This window comes from Nicotiana tomentosiformis, chromosome 3, assembly GCF_000390325.3.
Source record: "Nicotiana tomentosiformis chromosome 3, ASM39032v3, whole genome shotgun sequence".
NCBI classification, from domain to species: domain Eukaryota; kingdom Viridiplantae; phylum Streptophyta; class Magnoliopsida; order Solanales; family Solanaceae; genus Nicotiana; species Nicotiana tomentosiformis.
The window spans coordinates 93,394,796-93,403,768 of NC_090814.1; positions in this window are offsets into that span (position 1 = coordinate 93,394,796).

The window sequence follows — 8,973 nt, forward strand, 5'->3', positions numbered from 1 at the left end:
TACTCCAAAGGTAACTTTAGAAAAAAGAAGTTAATTCCTCTTGATATCTGAAAAAATTAAATAATATGGATCACAAAAAAAGACCAAAAAATCAATTAAAGTGGATCGAAAGGGGTATAAATTTTAAAAGTCTTTTTTAATCTTGACTTGTTTAAATCACAAATACCAAAAAAAATTTATTCTTTCTTAAATTACGTGCCCAAATCAAATATGTGAATATAAAATTAAGTTCCCATTTGGCCATAAAATTTTGGAGTTTGTTTTTCAAATTTTATTTTCAAATATCTATCTTTTTATAGATATTACATTTTGGGCAGATTTTGAAAACAAAATCTTCAAATCCAAAAAACAACTCTAGGATAGTTTTTGAATTTTTTTATTTACAAAGTTTCAAATTCTTTTAAAGTAAAATGCACGTCGAAGTATAATTTTAACTTTCAAAAATTATTTTTAATTTTATCTTCAATTTTTTTTAAAGTTTCAATCAAATCCATGTCCAAACACTAGATAATTAAGACAGAGGAAGTAGTAAAATTCTTACGTCCTCAAGGGTGATAATCATCTTTAAAATACGGGATATCACTTTTTTGCCAATTGACTCGTAGTTCTATGATATTTTCATGTTTCCAAAGGTTTGAATTTAGGAAGAGGCTTCATATTCAAAATATCAATGGATAATATGTCCATATCATGATTCATGACAAGCCTATACTATGAAAAGAATGCTAGTAAATGAGTAAAACGCACATTATCCACAACGGCGTCTTTTATGTGGCATAAATCATTTTCCTCGTGGAATTATTTTACACTATTAGATTGTTTTAAACTATTGAAAAGACAAAAATAATATTTGAAATGACCAGCAGACTAGCATCGTTTGGGGACGCATATGAATAAGATTATTAGTGCACTTTTATTGTATACTTTACTTTAACCAGTTTTTATAGTCAATTTGTTTCCTTCTCTCAACTGTCAATAAAAACACTACCAGAAGCCCATATTTCTTGCCATAAATAGCTCATTTTTTAATTAAAAAAAAGGAATACTATACACACCCTAAAAATGAATTAATTTGCAACCACTATAACTTAACCATTGGTTATATACTTAAAGCCAGCATTAGGTAGCTCATGTCATTTGATGAGTGCCTTGCACGAACAGCACTTGTAAATTACAAGTTACTCACAACCACCACTCTAGTCAAATGTCAATCGTCATTTGAAAACTCTATCTCTATGGCTGACAGGCTATTCTATTATTAGGAAAATTGTTAAAATACTGCAGCACTCTCCCCTTTACTCCGGAAGGCTAGTTCATGACTATTGTCGGGATCCTTACACAAATAACCAGTCGGATTCATTGTTTATTTTTCCTAGCATGTATACATAGATTATACATGAATTATACATATATTATATATCTGTTGTCTATTTTTAAATTAAGAGATTGGGTGTGCGGCTATTTTGTTTAGTTATTCAATTTAATCTCATAGTTTGCAATGTTGTTGTACAATTGCTGAGCTCAAGGGCCTGCCCTAAAAAATATAGAGTCCATGAAACAAGAACTCCATTGGCCCAAACCCACCTTTAATACTATCATTAACATCACCTTTACTTTTGTATAAAAAAAAGGGGGAAAATTGGAAGACTTCAATAGGAATCAATGAGACCATGGAGTCCTCCTCCAATTGACAAAATAATTTTGGGAAATGATACTGTATAGTTGCTTTCAAAATAATAATTGAAAAAATATATTTATTTTTTTATATATGCATTATGTATTTTATATATAAAAATTATATAAATTTTATATATTTTTTTGGCTATCGAATGTAAATAGTTTCTGACGCCGGTCAAAGGTAATACCCAAGAATTTTCCTCGTGATGTAAACAGGAATGCCAAATCAAATTATAGTTTGACTTATCTTTTAATATCTCAGACAAACTACACAAACTGTAGCATAATATATATTATAGGCCGACTCACTTTTAACACTTGCAAAAATTGGAAAAAGAAATACAGCGACATCATAGGATTTCCATCTAATGTGACATGGAAACAGTGAAACCAAATAGCAGTGGGACCTCTAATTAAACCACAGCCACAAACTTAAATATCCACATTTGACATTCCCGTCGTTGCCGACTAATCACATGATAAGAAAGCTTCCGTTCTCGGCTAGCTTTAGGTAGTTAAATAGACCAGGAATCCTTCTCTAGGTATTTTTAGGATCGGGAATCCGGGTAGCGCGAAATTTAGTCAAATAACAATATAATGACAATGACAAAGATAATAAAAAGTTGATAAAAACGGCAATTAAAGCATATAAAGAAGACACAAATTTAACGTGGTTCGGTCAAAGTGACCTACGTCCACAAGCGGAGAGCAGCAATTTTACTATACCAATAAGAGTACAAAAGAGAGTACAAAATTAAAGTAAACACTCTAATTAATCCCAAAAACCCTAAGGGAATAACCTCACAAGACCACTCCAAGAGAAAGGGTTCAGACAAGTGTTTCCCAATACTAACTCTCATACAAAATACTCTTAATAAATGAGGAAAGGAAGAAACAAGAAATGAAGACTCAAGTCTTGTTGGTATGTTTAAAATGAACTAATGGCCTTTCCTTTTATAGGCAAAAAAGTCTTGGCATCTTAGGTGTAAAAGAAGAGATACAACTTGTGCAAATGATGTCCACCACATAATGCAATATTTTTGGGTCCCAAAAAATATTGCCAACAAAGTCTACACTTTACAAAGATACTTATACTTATGTGAGATGGACTCCATTAGCCAAAATATTGGCCATATTATAAATCTCCGCCTTGGCCTAATTTTGGCTGATATAGTAAATTTGTTCCACCTTCTCCGCAAAAGCCCCAATGGGTATATGTCAAAATTTAATGTCATCAAAATCATACATGTTGTTTGATACCGAAACTGTAGTAGGGCCTATAACAGTGGAGCCCAATAAAGTATACAACGAACCAGATATGTGTGCTTTCATGATCACAAGAGCACCTTGAAATATTTTTAGAACTCCACCTTCACCAGTGAATTTGCACCCAAAGGATTCTAAAGTGCCCAAAGAGATGAGATTTTTCTTCAACTCATGATCATATCTAACATCAGTGAGAGTTCTCATCACACCATCGTGCATTCTGATCCGAATTGTACTATTGCCAATAACGTTACAAGTAACATTGTTATCTAGTTGGACAACTCCATGTGCAACTGAATCATATGTAGAAAATAAGTCCCTGCTAGGACACATATGATATGAACAACCGGAATCTAAAATCCACTCATTGTCTGATCTAAAACTAGTTTCAGTTGTTAAAAATATAGTTCCCTCAATCTCATCAGTTGCTACACTAGCTTCGGCGGTGTCAGTATTTTTGTGCTCATTTTTTCTTTCTTTATGCTTTTCTTTATTTTTCAGTTTATAGCATTCAGAAATAATGTGACCTTTCTTATGACAATAGCGACACTCTAAATTATTGTATCTGGATATGGAGTCGGATTTACCCCTAACAAACAAGTCAACTTCCGCTTGAGTTCCACTAGCTTCCCCAGTAATATCACTATCTATTTGTTCTTTTGATTTTAAAATAGATTTAATATCTTTATAAGAGATATTATCCTTTGCATAAAGTATAGTATCTCTTCTATGCTTAAAAAATGGGGGTAGAGAACAAAGTAGTAACACGGCTTGATCCTCATCTTTAATTTCAGTATCTATATTACTCAAATCGATAAGAATGGAATCAAAGGTGTCAAGATGAGAGAGAATAGAGGTACCTTCACCCATACGGATTGTATAAAGTTTCTGCTTTAGGTAAAGTCTATTTTGCATCGTCCTCTTCATATATAATGTTTTCAATTTTTTTCACATGTATTTGGATGTGGTTTCTATAGAAACTTTACGTAAAACCTTATTTGAGAGATTTAAAATGATACCTGCTTTTGCCCTTTTGTCTATGACGGCAAACTCCTCATCCATCATTTTATTAGGCTTCTTCTCCTTTTCCTGCAACGCCAAATCTAAGCCATCCTGAATTAGGATAACTTCCATCTTTAATTGTCACATTCTGAAGTTTGCACTTCGATCAAATTTCTCAACATAAGTCTTTGTTAAAGTCATATTGGCTACTGAAATAAACCCGATTAGATCCGGCTCTGATACCAATTTATTAGGATCGGGAACCCAGGTAGTGCAAAATTTAGCCAAACAACAGTATAATGACAATAACAAAGACAATGAAAACTTGATAAAAAAGGCAATTAAAGCATATAAAGAAGACACAAATTTAACGTGGTTCGGTCAAAGTGACCTACGTCCACAAGCGGAGAGGAGCAATTTTACTATGCCAATAAGAGTACAAAAGAGAGTACAAAATTAGAGTAAATACTCTAATTAATCCCAAAACCCTAAGGGAATAATCTCACAAGATCACTCCAAGAGAAAGGGTTCACACAAGTGCTTCCCAACACTAACTCTCATACAAAATACTCTTAATAAATGAGGAAAGGAAGAAACAAGAAATGAAGACTCAAGTCTTGTTGGTGTGTTTAAAATGAACTAATGGCCTTCCCTTTTATAGGCAAAAAAGTCTTGGCCTCTTAGGTGTAAAAGAAGAGATACAACTTGTGCAAATGATGTCCACCACACAATGCAATATTTTTAGGTCCCAAAGAATATTACCAACAAAGTCTACACTTTGTAAAGATGCTTATGCTTATGTGAGATGGACTCCATTAGCCAAAATATTGGCCATATTACAGATATTCATCAAAACATTACCAAGGAAAAAGCAAAAAACACATAGAAGAAAAAAGTTCCTCACTTTTTGGAGAACTACCCCGATGTTGTATTTATATGAGTGACAGAGTTACCATCAAACGATATGGTGCAGCGGAGGGAGTTGATCTTCCCTTAACCAGAGGTTTCAGATTCGAGTTGTGGGTATGAAAAAATCCTTGGTAGTGAGTTCCTCCCCTCGAATGGGGATCTACACGGTGTGAATCCAGATATAGTCGAACTCCAATTAATACTAGCACCGATCGAATGGGAAACCCAAAAAAAAGAGTGACAGAGTAAGCGAGGAGGAGGTAAAAAGATGAGAAAAACTAAAGTATCTATCAATTGCATAAAATGTTTTAGGTAGAAATAGATCATGTTTCCACATATGATATATGAGGGAATCCAAATAGGTTTATATCGAGTTACACGAACAATTAAAATTTTAGGTTAGGTGCTCAATTATTTTTCATTATATCAAGCTGATAGGATGTCTATATTTCATACCCAATCAGCTTAATTTAAAAAAGGAATTAGAGTAACGAAAACATGAGCTTTCATACACGATGGAATAATAACAAGATCTGTAAAATTTTGGTTCTTCTTTTGTTCGTTTAAACTAACAGTAATTCATTAAGCAGTAATTCCTCTAGTTGCCCGATGCCCCGATATGCAGGCTCAACCCATGGACCTGTAATGTGTATGTCCAATTATACAGGAGTGGGCAACAGAGGGTGGAGGGATATTGCTAAGGTAAGCTGCATTGCCTTTTTTGATACTTTTTTCTAGAACTGAATAAAACATTGAATTTATGGAGTAATAGTCTACTAAAATGTCATTTTAGTGCCATCTTAATTTCTGTCTGGTCTGATTCACCGGATCAATTGAAAAAAAGTTAGATGTTTGCCCTGATTTTTTTATCATATTTGGTTTTCCTATTTCTTGAAAGAAATGACAACATATTTACCTTAATTGCGTTTTTCTTTTTTTAGAAGAAAATTATAAATCTCTCATATTTGGCTAGTCCTTTATATTTTAGGAAAATATTTTAGACTTTTATAAATTGAGGATCCTTCCTTCTTATTCAACAACATTCACAGTATAGCCATATGGGTTTGAGAGTCTTGTTTAGGGGGAGAACTTTTCGAGACAAGTGTTAGTGTGTCACGTGTGTTTGTCTCTTTGTGATGTTGTTCTCTCGATATTTTGTACTCTCTTTTATATAGTGAATTGCTCATCTCCGCATGTGGACGTAGGTCAATTGACCGAACCACGTTAAATGTCTGTGTCTATTTTGGTATATTTCTTTTCTATTGTCTGATTTATCATCGTTCAAGTGTTACTCTACTAGCTTCCGCATTATACCTGATTTTTCGGTCTAACAAGTGGTATCTGAGCCTTGGTTATTTATCCGAATTTATAAAGAATGGAGACGAATATGAGCAAGATGGGATGTTTGAATGGGAGCCATTATAATGTTCGGAGAAAAAAGATGAAAGATTTGTTATTCGTGGAGAAGATGAATCTACTAGTTTTTGCAGCTCATAAACCCGAGACTATATCTGATGAAGATTGGGATTTCGAGCATCAGCAAGTAAGTGGATTTATACGATAATGGGTTGAAGATGATGTTCGCAACCATATTATGAATGAGACATATGCGAGATCATTGTGAAAAAAGTTAGAGACTTTTTATGCTTCAAAAGGAGGACATTCCTATTCTTGATCATATAAATAATTTTCAGGGTATCCAAGATCAGTTGTCTGGAATGAGAGTTAATTTTGATGATGGGATACAAGGACTTTGGCTTCTAAATACTCTGTTAGATTCTTGGGAAACTCTTCATGTTTCTTTGACAAATTCAACTCCTTGTGGTAAGGTGACCATAGAATATGCCAAGAGTGGTGTGATGATCGCGGAAGTAAGGAGAAAATCTTAGGGTTCTTTCACACAAGCAGATGTTTTAGTTACAAAAGACCGGGGGAGAGATAAAACAAGTGGTATCAGAGCGAGGTTCTAGACAGGTTCATCTTGGCGGGTTTAATTTTTAGCCGTAACCTATTTGACGGAAATCATAATTTTTGTCTAAGAAATTTGACTGGAGTGCTACTCACGTTGAGACAAACTTTGTGGTGGAGATTTGGAGATGCGGCATGTTGAAGGTTATATGAAGAAGGTGGATCAAGTTTATTTAGTCAGAAAATTCAGGCCAAGGGGGAGAATTATTAAGTGTTTGTCCTGATATTCATACCATATTTAGTTTCCCTCTCTCTTGAAGGAAAGGGCAACATATTTACCATAATTGAGTTTTTCTTTTCTTAGAAGGAAATTATAAATCTCCCATATTTAGCTAGTCCTTGTTCTTGAAAAAAAATATTTTATACTTTTATAAATTGAGGATCCTTCCTTCTTATTCAACAACATCCACAATGTAATCGTATGGGGTTTGAGAGTCTTATTTAAGGGGAAAACTTTTCGGGACAAATGTTAGTGTACCACTTGTGTTTGCCTCTTTGTGAGGTTGTTCTCTCGATATATTGTACTCTCTTTTTATACAGGGGATTGCTCATTTCCACCTGTAGACGTAGATCAATTGGCCGAACCGTATTAAAGTTTTATGTCTCTTTTTGATATATTTTTCTTCTATTGTCTGATTTATCGTCGTTCAAGTGTTTCTTACTAACTTCTGCATGACACCTGATATTTTCGAATAAAAAGAATATCAATCTTTCCCTTACCAAATTACAAAAACAAAAAGAAAAGAAAAATACAACTTGGTATATCCACAAATTATGATAGTAATACTACATCACAAGTGCAATGGAAAATAAAATGTGGTCTAGGTTGGTCTTGGGTTCCTCTACTGGTTCATGATTTAAAAATTTAGAACCAGCCCAAGCTCCTTATTTTTTGGGCCGATTTGGTTAAGTAATAAGTGGATCGGTCCATTTTTAGGGGTTCGGTTAAGGGGTCGACCTTACCTACTTGACAGGTCTTGTAGAGTGCAAATAGGAAGCAAAGCGCTAGGTAGTAACAAAATTTGAAAATAACTTGATCGTGCTAACCAAGCCCCCTAAAACGAAAGGGAAGATTCAACTCTCACTTTAGTTTTAGCTTTTAACTGAAAGCACTTGAAATATCTTGTGTATGAACTCTTGAATTTAGAAGTTCCACACCGCGAAGTTCCACTCACCTTTATTTCACTAGATCATAAGAAGCAAACTCACATATACTGATATACTCTTGGTTTAAGCGTATTGTAACGACCTGGCCAGTCGTTTTGCTTTCTAAATCCATTTTCACCTAATTAGACTCTCGTATGTACTTTTACTATTTTATAACTTGTAGGGATGGTTAGTTCGGGTTTGGAAGGGTTCGGGTTAAAATCGGAACACTTAGTTCCTTAATAGTGACTTATAATGGTTAAGTTTGACTTGAGTCAAGGTTTTGAGTAAACAACCTTGGAACAAGGATTTGACAATCCCAATAGGTTCGTATGGTGATTTTGGACTTGGGCGTGTGTTCTGATCGGTTTCGGATGACCTGAGAGCGTTTCGGTGCTTAATATTGAAAGTTGGCACGTTGAAGGTTGTTCAAGTTTTTAAGTTTGGATTGGAATAGACTTTGGTGTTATCGAGGCCCGTTTGGGATTCTGATTATGAGGATACTTCCGTATGGTGATTTGGGACTTGCACGCAAAATTTGATGTCATTCCGAGTAGTTTAAGTATGATTCGGCGCATTCGGAGTAAGTTGGAAAAACTTAAAGTACATAAGTTGTTTCGACTTAGTTTTGGGGTGCGATTCTTAGTTTTGATGTTTATTTACGCGTTTCGAGTGTTCGAGCAAGTCTGTTTTATGTTTATGAACTTGTTGGTATTTTTGGACGAGGTCCGGGGGCCTCAGGTGTTATTCGGACGATGTGCAGAATATGTTTGAACTTAGGAGAATGGCTGAAGCAGCAGGGATCTGGTGCACTCGCACATGCGTGGAAATGACCGCAGGTGCGAGCTCGCTGAAGCGGCTCATTGACCGCAGAAGCGGCCTGGAGTGGGCTGGCGAGTGGTCATAGAAGCGGAGAAGGTACCACACCTGCGAGTTCGCAGGTGTGAGAAATGCGATCACAGAAGCGGAAAATGCCAGCCAGCTTGGGTTCGCAGGTGCGACCCA